The sequence below is a fragment of the Sinohyriopsis cumingii genome, chromosome 10, assembly GCF_028554795.1.
Source record: "Sinohyriopsis cumingii isolate HCF-2022 chromosome 10, ASM2855479v2, whole genome shotgun sequence".
NCBI lineage: Eukaryota > Metazoa > Mollusca > Bivalvia > Unionida > Unionidae > Sinohyriopsis > Sinohyriopsis cumingii.
In genome coordinates, this window is record NC_142970.1 from 103604834 (window position 1) to 103623818 (window position 18985).

The 18985-nt window shown below is 34.5% G+C and overlaps 1 protein-coding gene across 6 annotated transcripts in view; it reads left to right on the forward strand.

The window, feature by feature from the left end:
* The window catches only part of LOC149790748 (uncharacterized), a 253054-nt gene that overhangs the window by 142725 nt on the left and 91344 nt on the right, over positions 1-18985 (forward strand). The window lies entirely within an intron of this gene.

Genomic DNA, 18985 nt, shown 5'->3' on the forward strand with positions numbered 1-18985 from the left:
AGAAATAATTTCATGGTTTTTTAATTCTGAATAATTATGGCCAAAACGTATCAGTGGTTAAGGCCAAAAATGTTTCCAGTCAGATGACAGTGCTGTTTCTCAGTGCTGAACCTAGCACTTTATTTCATCAATAGTAAAATAAAATCACAAAATTAACATTCAGTAGATATAATGTTTAAAAATAAAAGACTTGAATACCCTTATTTTAAATCCAGTGCAATAGGAAATGCACGTTTTTTTCTTGGACTAATATTCTATAAAGGAATAATACAGTTACGGTTTAGAGATGCCATTTGCTGTCTTTCATTGCAGGTTTACAATATGGTTGTTGTTGTTGTGGGGTTTAACGCCATTTTTCAGCACGATAGGCTATACATGGCGGCCAGTATTAATGGTGGAGGAAGAACCCGGAAAACCCCGGAAAGAACCACCAACCCACGAGAAGCTACTGGCAAGCTTTCTCACATACCCACATTGGCTGAATCTTAGACTCGAACCGCCGCAGACAGAGGTGAGATGGCAGTGATCCGTAACGAAGAACACTTTAGACCACTCGGCCACTCGGGACCCCTTACAATATGGTACACTTAAGAATAATTCTGTTTCGGTATAATAAAAGTCAGGTCCAACTGCAAACAACACAGTCCTTGATCTGCATAATGTGCTGACAGATCACAGATCAGAGATTGTGCTATTAGTTCAGCTGATTACTCCTTACAAACTGCATAAACCCAGATCTGCTGTGTGCTCTGTGATGGCAGATCTGGTTCTGTGCAGGTCACAATTTGACTTGACATACATACATACATACATACATACATACATACAAACCTACGTACATGCATGCATGCATGGTATGTCTAAAACTTTCCAACTAGCTTGACTTGTTCATATTTGTACACTGTGTACACTGTGACTTGTGCAGTGACAAATCATACCAATGCTAAAGGTTCAAACATCTTTTTGAAACTCATTCACAGGTTATCATATTTTGTGAACACTTTCTTTCAACCACCTTTTTTGTCCTCCAATTACAGAATAGACTCACAAAAGACATGTTCATTTACCTCTTTTAATTTGACTGGTTCAGTTTAACTGTAATTACCATTTCAAAATATAACAGCCAACCTGTCTACTTTTATTTGCTCCCCATGACCTTGAGACTCTCCTGTCCCTGGGTACGGCCATAAAAATGACATTTATAGACTTGTATGAATGTATTAATTATTTGGACATTACTAATTTGCTTAACTATTTTGTGTACATGATGGGTGTGGTGATGTTAACTTTACTTTGATTTATACAGTTTTTTTCTGCCTGAAAAGGTGAGAATTTGACCTTACTTTAGATGTGAAATTGAGAACCTAGACTTGTCACCATCAACAAAACCTTCAGCTGAAACATAACCCTCATTTGCAAAATGTTAAATTGAGTTATGACATGGAGTGGCAGATTATGTTAGGCTTTGAATATTGATTTGTATCATGCAACATGCTACGTTCTTGATGTATTGTGTTCCTTGTTATGCTAGAAGCCATACTAGTTATGGTCAGAGAGACTTTTCTTGCTGTACTCTTGTGAATCAGAAGAACAGAAGAACTAGTTTGTTTTCTACATAAATAATAATAATAATAATAATAATAATAATAATAATAATGACTTTATTTGGAGCAGGTAACACAATAAGTTACAGAACTAATCTACCTTGAGGCCTTCTGTCTGTTAAGTACAATATATACAGTATATACAACATTGTGAAAAAAACATTTCTTGACACCAGGTCGACCAGTCCTATAACCTCTTAATGCTGAGCACATAATGAGGCAGATGCCAGTATCATTTTTATAAAATTTTAATATGATTTGGCTGGGGTTCAAACCCACATCCAAGGCAAATGCTCTAACTAAGCTACCAGTGCAGTCCAGTTTACAGGTACATGTACATACCATATATAATTGCTTATGCACTGGCATATCTGGGTCTGTGCAGTTTGTTGGGAGTAATCATTAGATCAAACAACAGTGACCCTGATCTGCAAGCACATTATGCTGTGGCAGTTTGGGATCTTTGTTGCTTGAAGCTTGAATCGACTTATTATAAGCAAGTATAGGTGGTATTCAGGCTTGTGTGATGATTGACCGCTGTGATGGCTAATAAAGTTACAATGAAAATGTCCATAAATCTTTTGAACCGCTCCGGTGGCCTAGTGGTTAGAGTGTCCGCCTCGGATGCGGGAGGTCGTGGGTTCGATCCCCGGCTGAGTCATACCAAAGACTTACAAAAACAGTACTAACAGCTGCCTCGCTTGGCACTCAGCATTAAGAGGTTAGTGTTAGGACTGGTCGGCCCGGTGTCAGGATAATGTGACTGGGTGGGACATCATGCTACATGTCTGCGGCATGATGCCCCAGTGCTAGACATCACTATAAACTGCCACATTGCAGACATCATAGCGATATGACTGAAAAATTGTTAAATCTACTTTAAAAATCCAAATCACATCACATAAATCTTTTGATGCGGCTTAAAGCATTAAACATGTAGACAATATCATGATGTAGGTTTTAAAAAAATCACATGTATATTCTGTCATCAAAGACCCCCCCAAAAAAAAAAAAACAATATGTGTTTCCTATTGCATTGGTTTTAAAATTAGGGTAGGTGAGGTAGGTAGGTAGGGATGTTTTAATTTTTTTTTTAAATTTATATGATAATGATTAACACATATAATGTACTAAGCACAAGTACTGGGCTAAACTTGATAAACAAATTAATTTAGGGAATTTGTAAAAATGATTTCTTTTGTTTTTTCTTTGCATTTGTTTTTCACTTTGGGGGGAAAATTGCTAGGGTCAGCAGTGAAAAATATGAGCAGTCAGCTGAACAGAAGCACACATGTTTTTGCCTAACATTGTTGTTTGGAGCAAACAGTTTTGTTAGCTATACTGAACATAGAACAGAAAAGCTTATGGGATGGCCTGTTTTCTGTTTTCCATCTGTCCATTAGCACAAGTTTGTTATCACATGTCCTCCTAAACAATGTGTACTTTGATTGCCTTAAAGATTAATATACACATGTTTGTTCCTAGGTCTGGTTGGTTCTAAAAATTGTACTGCTTTTACATACATCTTGAAAATCTTGTTATCACTACTCCTCCTAAATGGATGGACATATCAGGAGGGGGTTTTCACTAAAGACTTCATGTGATGTCTAGTGTGTCATAAATGAAAATGGTACTTAGCCAACATCCAGTATGGCCACCATGGCAGCCATCTTGAAAATCTTGTTCTTGCTACTACTGACAGAAACTCTGTATTTACATGGGATTTTTACCATAAGACTTCTTATCACATTATGTTGGTCCTAAATAAACATGGTTCTACTGGACATCCAATATGGCCACCACAGCAGCCATCTTGAAAATCTTGTTCTTGCTACTCCTGAATGGATGATGATATCATCATGAAAGACTTTCTATGATGTGTAGCTGGTCCTAAATGAAAATGGAGTCCATCTGTCATCAAATCTTGAAAATAATTTAACAACTCTCCTTCTAGGTGGAAAATCATCTTGACATGGGGTTTTCACCTGAAGATTTCTTATATATCTTTTGGTTCTCAGTGAAAATGATTGCGCATAAACATCCCATATAGCCACTACAGTTATTGTTACTCCTTCAAAATGAAAAGTTGTTTTGCCATGGGGTTTTCAAAAAATAGAAGACTGATCAAGATGTGTAGCTCGTCCTGGATGCTGTTGTGTCCGCAAACGAACATATTGAAAATCATATTTGCATGAATTGATGGTCATATCAACATGGGTTTTTCACTACAAGTCTTCAAATTGTGTCTAGTTCCTCTTAATTAAAAATGCTAACAGTCTCACTTTCAATATAACTGGCTATTTTAAAACTTTATCTCTCAAGAATATCAGAGATGGTTTCACAACTTGGCTGGTAACAAGAAATGGTCTTATTGTGAATTCCTGGAAATTCTTTTTGGAAAGTTGAGCATCAGTCACTATGAGGGACTCTTGTTACGTAATATTTGGTGTACAGTTTTATGCCCCAGCAATAAGTAGATTACATTGTGTTAAGCAATTGGACAAAAGTGCCTTGGCCAAGGAAAACACCATGGTGATTGGTAGAGGTGTGTGAAATTACTGGTATACCAGTTTGCAGTGGTTTTTGTTTCCAGCAGTACACACCAATTGTACTTTCTTGCTGTATTGATACTTCAGTAGTTCCTGTCATTACGGAATGTAGGGAAATTGTGTCATTAATGAATGTAGGGAAATTGTGTCATTAAGGAATGTAGGGAAATTCTGTCATTTAGGAATGTAGGGAAATTCTGTCATTAAGGAATGTAGGGAAATTCTGTGTCATTAACGAATGTAGGGAAATTCTGTCATTATGGAATGTAGGGAAATTGTGTCATTAAGGAATGTAGGGAAATTCTGTCATTAAGGAATGTAGGGAAATTCTGTCATTATTAAATGTAGGGAAATTCTGTGTCATTATGGAATGTAGGGAAATTGTGTCATTAAGGAATGTAGGGAAATTATGTCATTAAGGAATGTAGGGAAATTGTGTCATTAAGTATTGTAGGGAAATTCTGTCGTTAATGAATGTAGGGAAATTCTGTCATTATGGAATGTAGGGAAATTGTGTCATTAAGGAATGCAGGGAAATTGTGTCATTAAGGAACGTAGGGAAATTGTGTCATTAAGGAATGTAGGGAAATTGTGTCATTAAGGAAATTGTAGGGAAATTCTGTCATTAAGGAATGTAGGGAAATTCTGTCATTATGGAATATAAGGAAATTCTGTGATTAAAGAATGTAGGGAAATTGTGTCATTAAGGAATGTAGGAAACTGTCATTATGGAATGTAGGGAAATTCTATCATTTAGGAATGTAGGGAAATTCTGTCATTATGGGATGCAGGGAAATTCTGTCATTAAAGAAATTGTAGGGAAATTCTGTCATTATGGAATGTAGGGAAATTCTGTCATTATGAAATGCAGGGAAATTATGTCATTATGGAATGTAGGGAAATTGTGTCATTATGGAATGTAGGGAAATTCTGTCATTATGGAATGTAGGGAAATTGTGTCATGGAATGTAGGGAAATTCTGTCATAATGGAATGTAGGGACATTCTGTCATTAAGGAAATTGTAGGGAAATTCTGTCGTTAAGGAATGTAGGGAAATTCTGTCATTATGGAATGTAGGGAAATTCTGTCATTAAGGAATGTAGGGAAATTATGTCATTATGGAATGTAGGGAAATTCTGTCATTAAAGAAATTGTAGGGAAATTCTGTCATGGAATGTAGGGAAATTCTGTCATTATGGAATGCAGGGAAATTCTGTCATTATACAATGTAGGGAAATTCTGTCATTATGGAATGTAGGGAAATTCTGTGTCATTATGGAATGTAGGGAAATTCTGTCATTAAAGAAATTGTAGGGAAATTCTGTCATTTAGGAATGTAGGGAATTTCTGTCATTAAGGAATGTAGGGAAATTCTTTCATTATGGAATGCAGGGAAATTCTGTCATTAAGGAATGTAGGGAAATTATGTCATTAAGGAATGTAGGGAAATTCTGTCATTAAAGAAATTGTAGGGAAATTATGTCATTATGGAATGTAGGGAAATTATGTCATTATGGAATGTAGGGAAACTGTGTTATTATGGAATGTAGGGAAATTCTGTCATTAAGAAATGTAGGGAAATTGTGTCATTATGGAATGTAGGGAAATTGTGTCATTAAGGAATGTAGGGAAATTGTGTCATTATGGAATGTAGGGAAATTGTCATTATGGAATGTAGGGACATTCTGTCATTAAAGAAATTGTAGGGAAATTCTGTCATTATGGAATGTAGGGAAATTCTGTCATTATGGAATGTAGGAAAATTCTGTCATTATGGAATGCAGGGAAATTCTGTCATTATGGAATGTAGGGAAATTCTGTCATTATGGAATGTAGGGAAATTCTGTCTCATTGTGGAATGTAGGGAAATTCTGTCATTAAGGAAATTGTAGGGAAATTCTGTCATTTAGGAATGTAGGGAATTTCTGTCATTAAGGAATGTAGGGGAATTCTGTCATTAAGGAAATTGTAGGGAAATTCTTTCATTAATGAATGTAGGGAAATTTTGTCATTAAGGAATGTAGGGAAATTATGTCATTATGGAATGTAGGGAAATTGTGTCATTAAGGAATGTAGGGAAATTGTGTCATTATGGAATGCAGGGAAATTATGTCATTATGGAATGTAGGGAAATTCTGTGTCATTATGGAATGTAGCGAAATTCTGTCATTATGGAATGTAGGGAAATTATGTCATTATTGAATGTAGGGAAATTCTGTGTCATTATGGAATGTAGGGAAATTGTGTCATTATGGAATGTAGGGAAATTCTGTCATTATGGAATGTAGGGACATTCTGTCATTAAGGAAATTGTAGGGAAATTCTGTTGTTAAGGAATGTAGGGAAATTCTGTCATTATGGAATGTAGGGAAATTCTGTCATTAAAGAAATTGTAGGGAAATTCTGTCATGGAATGTAGGGAAATTCTGTCATTATGGAATGCAGGGAAATTCTGTCATTATACAATGTAGGGAAATTCTGTCATTATGGAATGTAGGGAAATTGTGTCATTATGGAATGTAGGGAAATTCTGTCATTATGGAATGTAGGGAAATTGTGTCATGGAATGTAGGGAAATTCTGTCATAATGGAATGTAGGGACATTCTGTCATTAAGGAAATTGTAGGGAAATTCTGTCGTTAAGGAATGTAGGGAAATTCTGTCATTATGGAATGTAGGGAAATTCTGTCATTAAGGAATGTAGGGAAATTATGTCATTATGGAATGTAGGGAAATTCTGTCATTAAAGAAATTGTAGGGAAATTCTGTCATGGAATGTAGGGAAATTCTGTCATTATGGAATGCAGGGAAATTCTGTCATTATACAATGTAGGGAAATTCTGTCATTATGGAATGTAGGGAAATTCTGTGTCATTATGGAATGTAGGGAAATTCTGTCATTAAAGAAATTGTAGGGAAATTCTGTCATTTAGGAATGTAGGGAATTTCTGTCATTAAGGAATGTAGGGAAATTCTGTCATTATGGAATGTAGGGAAATTCTGTCATTAAGGAATGTAGGGAAATTATGTCATTATGGAATGTAGGGAAATTCTGTCATTAAAGAAATTGTAGGGAAATTCTGTCATGGAATGTAGGGAAATTCTGTCATTATGGAATGCAGGGAAATTCTGTCATTATACAATGTAGGGAAATTCTGTCATTATGGAATGTAGGGAAATTCTGTGTCATTATGGAATGTAGGGAAATTCTGTCATTAAAGAAATTGTAGGGAAATTCTGTCATTTAGGAATGTAGGGAATTTCTGTCATTAAGGAATGTAGGGAAATTCTTTCATTATGGAATGCAGGGAAATTCTGTCATTAAGGAATGTAGGGAAATTATGTCATTAAGGAATGTAGGGAAATTCTGTCATTAAAGAAATTGTAGGGAAATTATGTCATTATGGAATGTAGGGAAATTATGTCATTATGGAATGTAGGGAAACTGTGTTATTATGGAATGTAGGGAAATTCTGTCATTAAGAAATGTAGGGAAATTGTGTCATTATGGAATGTAGGGAAATTGTGTCATTAAGGAATGTAGGGAAATTGTGTCATTATGGAATGTAGGGAAATTGTCATTATGGAATGTAGGGACATTCTGTCATTAAAGAAATTGTAGGGAAATTCTGTCATTATGGAATGTAGGGAAATTCTGTCATTATGGAATGTAGGAAAATTCTGTCATTATGGAATGCAGGGAAATTCTGTCATTATGGAATGTAGGGAAATTCTGTCATTATGGAATGTAGGGAAATTCTGTCTCATTGTGGAATGTAGGGAAATTCTGTCATTAAGGAAATTGTAGGGAAATTCTGTCATTTAGGAATGTAGGGAATTTCTGTCATTAAGGAATGTAGGGGAATTCTGTCATTAAGGAAATTGTAGGGAAATTCTTTCATTAATGAATGTAGGGAAATTTTGTCATTAAGGAATGTATGGAAATTATGTCATTATGGAATGTAGGGAAATTGTGTCATTAAGGAATGTAGGGAAATTGTGTCATTATGGAATGCAGGGAAATTATGTCATTATGGAATGTAGGGAAATTCTGTGTCATTATGGAATGTAGCGAAATTCTGTCATTATGGAATGCAGGGAAATTATGTCATTATTGAATGTAGGGAAATTCTGTGTCATTATGGAATGTAGGGAAATTGTGTCATTATGGAATGTAGGGAAATTCTGTCATTATGGAATGTAGGGACATTCTGTCATTAAGGAAATTGTAGGGAAATTCTGTTGTTAAGGAATGTAGGGAAATTCTGTCATTATGGAATGTAGGGAAATTCTGTCATTAAAGAAATTGTAGGGAAATTCTGTCATGGAATGTAGGGAAATTCTGTCATTATGGAATGCAGGGAAATTCTGTCATTATACAATGTAGGGAAATTCTGTCATTATGGAATGTAGGGAAATTCTGTGTCATTATGGAATGTAGGGAAATTCTGTCATTAAAGAAATTGTAGGGAAATTCTGTCATTTAGGAATGTAGGGAATTTCTGTCATTAAGGAATGTAGGGAAATTCTTTCATTATGGAATGCAGGGAAATTCTGTCATTAAGGAATGTAGGGAAATTATGTCATTAAGGAATGTAGGGAAATTCTGTCATTAAAGAAATTGTAGGGAAATTATGTCATTATGGAATGTAGGGAAATTATGTCATTATGGAATGTAGGGAAACTGTGTTATTATGGAATGTAGGGAAATTCTGTCATTAAGAAATGTAGGGAAATTGTGTCATTATGGAATGTAGGGAAATTGTGTCATTAAGGAATGTAGGGAAATTGTGTCATTATGGAATGTAGGGAAATTGTCATTATGGAATGTAGGGACATTCTGTCATTAAAGAAATTGTATGGAAATTCTGTCATTATGGAATGTAGGGAAATTCTGTCATTATGGAATGTAGGGAAATTCTGTCATTATGGAATGTAGGAAAATTCTGTCATTATGGAATGCAGGGAAATTCTGTCATTATGGAATATAGGGAAATTCTGTCATTATGGAATGTAGGGAAATTCTGTCTCATTATGGAATGTAGGGAAATTCTGTCATTAAGGAAATTGTAGGGAAATTCTGTCATTTAGGAATGTAGGGAATTTCTGTCATTAAGGAATGTAGGGGAATTCTGTCATTAAGGAAATTGTAGGGAAATTCTTTCATTAATGAATGTAGGGAAATTTTGTCATTAAGGAATGTAGGGAAATTATGTCATTATGGAATGTAGGGAAATTGTGTCATTAAGGAATGTAGGGAAATTGTGTCATTATGGAATGCAGGGAAATTATGTCATTATGGAATGTAGGGAAATTCTGTGTCATTATGGAATGTAGCGAAATTCTGTCATTATGGAATGCAGGGAAATTATGTCATTATTGAATGTAGGGAAATTCTGTGTCATTATGGAATGTAGGGAAATTGTGTCATTATGGAATGTAGGGAAATTCTGTCATTATGGAATGTAGGGACATTCTGTCATTAAGGAAATTGTAGGGAAATTCTGTTGTTAAGGAATGTAGGGAAATTCTGTCATTATGGAATGTAGGGAAATCTGTCATTAAGAATGTAGGGAAATTATGTCATTATGGAATGTAGGGAAATTCTGTCATTAAAGAAATTGTAGGGAAATTCTTTCATTAATGAATGTAGGGAAATTCTGTCATTAAGGAATGTAGGGAAATTATGTCATTATGGAATGTAGGGAAATTGTGTCATTAAGGAATGTAGGGAAATTGTGTCATTATGGAATGCAGGGAAATTATGTCATTATGGAATGTAGGGAAATTCTGTGTCATTATGGAATGTAGCGAAATTCTGTCATTATGGAATACAGGGAAATTATGGCATTATTGAATGTAGGGAAATTCTGTGTCATTATGGAATGTAGGGAAATTGTGTCATTATGGAATGTAGGGAAATTCTGTCATTATGGAATGTAGGGACATTCTGTCATTAAGGAAATTGTAGGGAAATTCTGTTGTTAAGGAATGTAGGGAAATTCTGTCATTATGGAATGTAGGGAAATTCTGTCATTAAGGAATGTAGGGAAATTATGTCATTATGGAATGTAGGGAAATTCTGTCATTAAAGAAATTGTAGGGAAATTCTTTCATTAATGAATGTAGGGAAATTCTGTCATTAAAGAATGTAGGGAAATTATGTCATTATGGAATGTAGGGAAATTCTGTGTCATTAAGGAATGTAGGGAAATTCTGTCATTATGGAATGCAGGGAAATTATGTCATTATGGAATGTAGGGAAATTCTATGTCATTATGGAATGTAGAGAAATTCTGTCATTTTGGAATGTAGGGAAATTCTGTCATTATGGAATGCAGGGAAATTATGTCATTATCAAATGTAGGGAAATTCTGTGTCATTATGGAATGTAGGGAAATTCTCTCATTATGGAATGTAGGGAAATTGTGTCATTATGGAATGTAGGGACATTCTGTCATTAAGGAAATTGTAGGGAAATTCTGTCGTTAAGGAATGTAGGGAAATTCTGTCATTAAGGAATGTAGGGAAATTCTGTCATTATGGAATGCAGGGAAATTATGTCATTATGGAATGTAGGGAAATTCTGTGTCATTATGGAATGTAGGGAAATTCTGTCATTATTGAATGTAGGGAAATTCTGTCATTATGGAATGCAGGGAAATTATGTCAGTATGGAATGTAGGGAAATTCTGTGTCATTATGGAATGTAGGGAAATTCTGTCATTATGGAATGTAGGGGAACTGTGTCATTAAGGAATGTAGGGAAATTCTGTCATTATGGAATGCAGGGAAATTCTGTCATTATGGAATGTAGGGAAATTCTTTCATTAATGAATGTATGGAGATTCTGTCATTAAGAAATGTAGGGAAATTCTGAGTAATCTTGCTATGAATTTAATGATATTAAAAGCATGTTATCATTTTTCATAAATTAATTTAAAAAATTATGTTTTTACAATATAGTTGTATTCATCACAAATTAATTTATAATATTACAAATATGATTATATTTATTAACCTTTAATCGTGTGTTGGGCTCATGCCACATATACCAACATAGCGGCTGAATGTGATGTTATGAAACATTTGGAAACATTTCAGCTTTTTAAAAAAAAGAACACAAGCATCTTTTCTCAGAAAAAGCTATTTACTAATGTATGCTAATGTGTTAAGTACATTGTGTCCTTTTGTAAGACTGATAATCATCCTAAGGAGAGCAATCGTTTTCTGATTCAATTTTATATAATTTCTCTTGACCACTAAATATTTTCTTGTTTGTTGAGTCAGTGTGATTTTTTTTACTGGCCCACACTTGTAAATATCTTGCCTGGGATTTTACATCCAACTCAAAGATTCCCTGCCTATTATATTGATAATGTAGCTAGTAAATTGTATGCTTCATTGTCATTACTTCCTGTTGTTAACGACAGGCTCTCATGTGACAGGACATTCAACTATAATCATGCCACTTTAGTTGCAGTGTTTAGACGAGAAGTTATGCACCAGTTAAATGAGCAATACAACAAGTAACACTACAGGTTTACATTGATCAAGAGTCGTGTACATTACTGCCACCTTTTCAGTTAAGGAAATGATTATATATATATATATATATATATATATATATATATATATATATATATATATATATATATATATATATATATATATATTATAACAAATAAGAAATAGATTGATCCACCAAGGATAACCCATGCATGCTTGTAAGGGGTCATTCTTGGGGGATAAAGTTTTTGAGTCAGAGTATGTACTGCTATTAATACATTATATTTTAGATTTGACTAAACAATTACTTTTAAGTATTAAAACTTAGTCTAATTTCAGAATTAAATACATCAACTAAAACTAATGCAAACTAGTACTATCTCATTAAATTCTGTTATGATTCTGTTATGACTTAAAATCAGTGAATACTGTACTGTACTAGTAAAACCAATTTATACTAGTAAAATACCATTGAAGTCTGTTATGACTTAAAACCAATGCAGACTGTACTAGTAAAACCAATTTATACTAGTAAAATACCACAGAATTCTGTTATGACTTAGAACCAATGCAGACTAATAAAATACCATTGAATTCAGTTATCTTGATCCGCTTTGATTGAAAAGGTAGGACTTGAGAGCTGAACAGTTTCTGAAATGTTTTTTTTTTTATAAAACTGGCTATTGCATGTTCACAGGGGGGTTTGTTTACTTAGTCTTGTAGACAGACAATATATTATTTGTAGAGGATTACATACTTGTACAGTACTGTAGCTCCTTGAAGTAGATGTAATTCTCAGGTATTTATTACATATAATGACCTAGACAAACCTCCTGTCTGCACATTTTTAAATTATTTCCCATTAATGACAACTTTTAGTTACATGGGTGTATATATTTCTAGGTCTGGTGTATTTTATTATGTCTGAATTCTCAATTAAGTATTAATATGTCAAAATACTGTTTCATATACCCACAAACCTTGGGATGAAAAGATGTTTATTTGTGTTTTGGTAACTATTTGTGCTGGGATAAAGCAGCCACATTTCACTTCATCACTGTTCACACAAGTTTAGTTTCCTTTGTTGTTTTGTGGCACAGCAACCAGAGTAGATTAGTAAGTGCTGAGGCAGGTGGGTTCAATTGCGTTACTCAAGCATGTACCAAGATAGCCATCGCGGATGATCCAAGGTGGAATTTAAATTCGCTTTCCATCATGAGTCAGGCATGCTGAACACTAAACCACTGCAGCTCATGTGTTTACATGCCTTTCCCCAAAAGTCAGATTATTTGCAATCTATATATTTTTCTATTGGTTATTTGCAATCTATATATTTTTCTATTGGTTATTTGCAATCTATATATTTTTCTATTGGTTATTTGCAATCTATATATTTTTCTATTGGTTATTTGCAATCTGTATATTTTTCTATTGGTTATTTGCAATCTATATATTTTTCTATTGGTTATTTGCAATCTATATATTTTTCTATTGGTTATTTGCTAAAGTTCTTAGTTGTGATATTCTGAGATGAAAGATTAAACTGTCTTTGAAGAATTTCCATTAGGTGTCACTTTTGATGGAGGTCTGTCTTCATGTCATTAGGAAAATGAAAACTGCTTATGACAAACCGATTTTATTAAATGTAAAATATATAACTTTGGTATTTATTGAAGTTTTGGTTTTTGCTATTTTGTAAGAAATAATCTCTCTTTGGCAATTGATGGCTTTCCAAGTGCATAGGAAATTGTTGCCACATTTGTTGGTTCTTCAACTACAATAATGCGTATAAATGACACATGCTTGAAAGCTTGACAGAATGTATGTGTTCGTTTTATATGTACAAAGTGTCTGTCTGGCTGGTAGAAAAAGGACATGACAGTGCATAATGAGTATTTAGTTTAAATGATTACACGTCACTAGTGTATATTCTCCTAGACACCTGTAAAATGACTGCACATAACTAACAAAATCCGACTACATCCATCCTTAAAAAAACCCCACTATAATGAGAATAGTGTAATATACAGAACATGCATCCTTAAAAAAATAAACTAATATTTTCATAACTATATTAAATATACTGATACTAAGTGAATGGGGGTGCCCCAAGTGACCATGTGATCTAAAGCTCTCACCATTCCGGATCACTGCCATCTCACCTCTGTGTGCATTCGAGTCTCAAGCTCAGCTAACATGGGTATGTGAGAAAGCTTGCCTCAGTGGCTTCTCATGGGTCGGTGGTTCTTCCCGGGGTTTTCCAGGGTTCTTCCTCTACCAGTTATACTGGCTGCCATGTATAGCAAATCTTGTGCTCAAAAATGGCGTTATACCCTACAGCAACAACAACTAAGTGAATGGAAATTTTACCAGTATTTTATTAAAATCCATAGAGCAGTTTTCAGAATATGGTCAAATATTTGTATTGGTAGTGTAGGCTGTGAATTTTGCCCTGACGGATATAGATCTGTCACATGGTTGTATCTGGTCTATCACTGATCCACAATTTACAATAGTTGCCTTTAAATCAACTGCACGTAACTAAATGAATTAAATAACAATTACAGCTCTTCCTCGCAGAGGATAGTGTTAGGACTGGTCAGCAAGATGTCAGGATAATGTGACTGGGTGGGACATCATGCTAATGTGTCTGTGGCATGACACTCGAGTGCTAGACAACAATATAAACTGCCACACTGTAGACATTATAGTGATATGATTGAAAACTTGTTTAAGCTATGTTAATAATCCAAAACACACACACACACACACACACACCTTTTGTTATAACATGGTAGTCATGGTCCAAAGCCATCTTCCACATTTTGTACTGAACAGCATTATAGAACAGTGATATTTTAGTATATTTAAAACCACATTAAGGGACCCCGAGTGGCTGAGTGGTCTAAAGCGCTCTCCATTACGGATCACTACCATCTCACCTCTATCTGTGTGGGTTTGAGTCTAGGATTCAGCCAATGTGGATATGTGAGAAAGCTTGTCAGTTGCTTCTCATGGGTCGGTGTTTCTTCCCGGGGTTTTCCCAGGTTCTTCCTCCACCATTAATACTGGTCGCCATGCATAGCATATCGTGTGCTGAAAAATGGCATTAAACCCCATGACAACAAAACCACATTATACTGAGAACAGTGTAATATACAGAACTGCACTATAACAGTAACCATCAAAATATATTAAATAATGTTTTGAAAAGTGATAAAGATGTTTTCTTTCAATCCATATTGTTATTCATCAGTATGATTTTGCTTAAGCAGTATCAGGAGTTGTATTACAGTAAGACCTGTCTTGAAAGACTGTTGTTATGTGGGACCACCTGTCTTCAAAGACTGTTGTTATGTGGGACCACCTGTCTTGAAAGACTGTTGTTATGTGGGACCACCTGTCTTTAAAGACTGTCGTTTTGTGGGACCACCTGTCTTAAAAGACCTTATTCTCAACAGATTTATTGATTGTACAGTGTTCTGACCTAGTATGAGAGACCACCTGTCTTGAGAAACCATACATTTTGGCAGAAGGGGTGGTCTTTCAAGACAGTTCTAATGTATAGCAAAGGTTATAATGCGGAAGAGCTATCTGTTATACAGGGAGTAGACAAGCCTTTTATGTTGTAAAGCACAGGGAACATACAAGCCTTGTGTGTTGTGAAGCACAGGGAGTATACAATCCTTGTGTGTTGTAAAGCACAGGGAGTATACAAGCCTTGTATGTTGTAAAAAACTTCACATGAAGCTTTATACTGCACTTCAGAATGTCTTGATTTTCTCCACTGCAAACCCAGAAGCTTACAGTATGTAATGCTGTTCCAAAACATTTCAATTTCGGCAGTGATGCAGAAAAAAATTCCCCTAGAATGGAAAAAGAAAAGTGCAGTAATTTTGATGAGTTGGTCAGACAATGCATAAAACAAGGAATTTTTCTGGATGGCTTAGAATTTTTGTATGCAGTATGAACACTTGCATACAAGTAGAAGCAGTCCCTCAGTTTAGCAGTCCCTTAGTATTGCAGTCCCTTGGTTAGTAATCCGTTGGTTTAGTGGTCCCTTGGTTTAGAGTCCATCAATATCCTGCTGTCTTTTTATAGCATTGAAATAATCACAGATCTCATTTAATTGGTTGAAATGTGTTTTATCATGTGCTTCATTTAGGTCACTGATGGCTGATGAGAACAAATTATAATTTGATTTCACATCATTCAATTCTCTCTTTGTGTTTTCATGCAGCATCAGGAATTAGCCTTGCAGGAAAATCCCTCAGTATAATGTTCCCTCACTTATGATGCCATTTACTTACATTGCTCACATAACCAGTGTTGTTGTAAACATGGTAGTCACATTCTTTTTCTCTCTCTCTCTCTCTCTCTCTCTCTCTCTCTCTCTCTCTCTCTCTATATATATATATATATATATATATATATATATATATATATATATATATATATATATATATATATATATATATATATATATATATATGTGTGTGTGTGTGTGTGTGTGTGTAAGTTCTTCATAGGATATACATGTAGCTTCATTTGCTGAGAAAGGAAAAACGTAAAGTAGCTTGTAAGAAAAATCTTACAGCCTGTAAAACCATGAGATACCTAAACTAAGTTGTCAATTACAGCACTGTTTTATCTAGAATTGAAACTACATGTATCATGGTGTCACTGGTATAACATATTTCATCATTTTATAGACATACTTATAAGTCAAGTCCAACTGTAAAATGCATAGTCCCAGACCTGCTGCCAAACAAAATGCCAGCAGATCTGGATCTGTGCAGTTTGTTAGAAGTAATCAGTATAACAATTGACCCAGAGTCTGATTTACCAGCGCATTATGCAATGGCAAATTGGGGTCTATGCTGTTTGAAGTTGGACTTGACTGGTGAGCAGCTCTATATGGTAATTCAACTATTTTCCTCATATTTTACAAGCACATTAATAATCTAGGTGATAATATCTGTGTCAGTATTTGTCTAGGCTTAGGTGAAGTGTATGCAAGAATTTCAGACACCTGTGGGTGTTCTTTTGGATAATAAGGATTTTTTTCGATCCAAAGTTTCAGCTCCATTGCAAATAATGATGAATCTTTATTTTATCTTTCTCATTTTAATTCCAAATATCTGACATATTTTGTATGGTAAATTTTGGCACAGTTCAAACCAGGTGTAAATAATAAGGTAACCAAGTTTCCTGCATGGCTTAATGTGACAGGTGCTTTGTAAGGTTTATTGTGATGGACACTTACATAAATAACATAAGTTACAATAAATCACAACACTGCTGGGTTTGTTGACTTGTGTGGTTTGTCAGGTGAAATATCGATTGATTTTGGGAAAGTAATTTTGTGACAGACCCAATATGTCAAAATAATTAGTGATTTTCTTCACATGATACAAAATCCCAGTTTTATTATAATGTAATGCAGTTTTTTTTTAAAAACACATCAGCACAATACTGGCTCTTTAGTGCCATGTAAAAATTGGGTGGTAAATGGTAAATGTAAATAATTTACAATCTTTAGGAAGATAAACTCATCCAGATAAACATGTCCAGATAAATATCTTAAGGTAAGAACACACAAGTTCTTTAAAAAGGATTTTAAAAAATTAAAAATATAAACCAAGTAGGTTAAATCCTTAAAAATGTAGTATCTTTTTTTCCCCAGAATTAAAAATTATTTTAGTAGCAATTTTAGAATTAACTTCAGACATAATGATTTCTTTACTTTTCAGGTATAATGGCAACATGTTACACTGGTTGAATTATTTCAGAATTTATGTGCAAGAAATATTAATACTTCATGAAGTAACATTTTGTTTGTATTATTTCGTGTTGAATTTTTCAAAGGAATTTTAGTAATGTGCTTATTTTATAGACATTGCAGTTAAAGATGTAATTGAAGAAAGATAAGTATTTTTTAAAGTACATTCTAAAACCAATAAGTTTGTTACAACCTTTTGAAATATCAAGTTCCATTAAGGATATTTGTTGAGTTCTGTTATTACTTGTGCCAAAGGCTATTAAATCTTAACAAGTTACATAATATTTATTTTAGGTAATTTTGTTGTTGGTACATATTCTTCATTAAACATTTGTGACTCGTATACATGTAAACTAGCCCCAGGGTGGTAAGGACAAACCTAGAACTCCAGTAATCAATGTCTGCACAGATTAAACCACTCCTCTTATAATACCCAGTATATATAATACTTAATGATGTGACTGGAAACATATTTCTTTGTTATGAATCCATGTCTAGTCCCCAAGGGTAGGGAGAGATCTAGAATGACAAGTCCATTTTATACAGAGAACTTGATTCTCTCTCTCTCTCTCTCTCTCTCTCTCGATGGATGGATAGATGTTGTGATAGGGTTTAATGCCTTTTTTCAGCACATTATAGGCTATACATGGCGGCCAGTATAAATAGTGAAGGAAGAACCTGGGAAAACCCCTGGAAAGAATAACTGACCCATGAGAAGCTATTGGCAAGCTTTCTTGCATACCCACATTGGCTGAACCTGAGACTCAAACCCACACAGACAGAGATGAGATGGCAGTGATCCGTAATGGTGAGCACTTTAGACCACTTGGCCACTTGGGGGACCCCCCGATGTAAGTATGTGTCTGTATGTATGTATGTATGTATGTATGCTTGTAAGTATGTATGTGTGTATGTATGCTTGTATGTATGTATGTATGTATGTATGTATGTATGTATCGCGTTAAACCCTAGAACAACAACAACAACAACAAAATCTTCTTTGATTCCATTTATTTGCTGGTCATGACCACCAGTTGGAAGGTATTGACCAGCACATACTCAGAGCAACTGGACATGGGTCATATGATTTTCCGAATATCATTATATCATATTGCCTTTGATTTGCTATTCCATTAAACTGTCAGATAAACACCATAACAAAGTGAAAATTCAAAGGTCACAGTGTTTAGTTTACAGATTGTTTATTTGTCCGACGTTCAATAAAGGTGTTGTTGACTTAACTTAATTCAAAGGTAACTAGGTCTATTTCACATTGTTTCTTTCACAGGTGATCAATTGAGGTTCAACAGTTAAGTGTGTAACTGCTTGATAACGATCTCCAGAGTTAAATGGCTCAGTTGAGGCAGAAAAGGCAACTTCATCCTTACATAAACAACAAAATCATAAGTAACAAAATCTGGCTTCTAGCAAAATTTCTCAAGTATTTTTTTTTAAAAATTGATAGGCTTATTATGGCTCAAGATAATAACTAAATGTAAACAAAGTAAAGATGAAAAGGTAAGTGTTTGCAGATAACAGA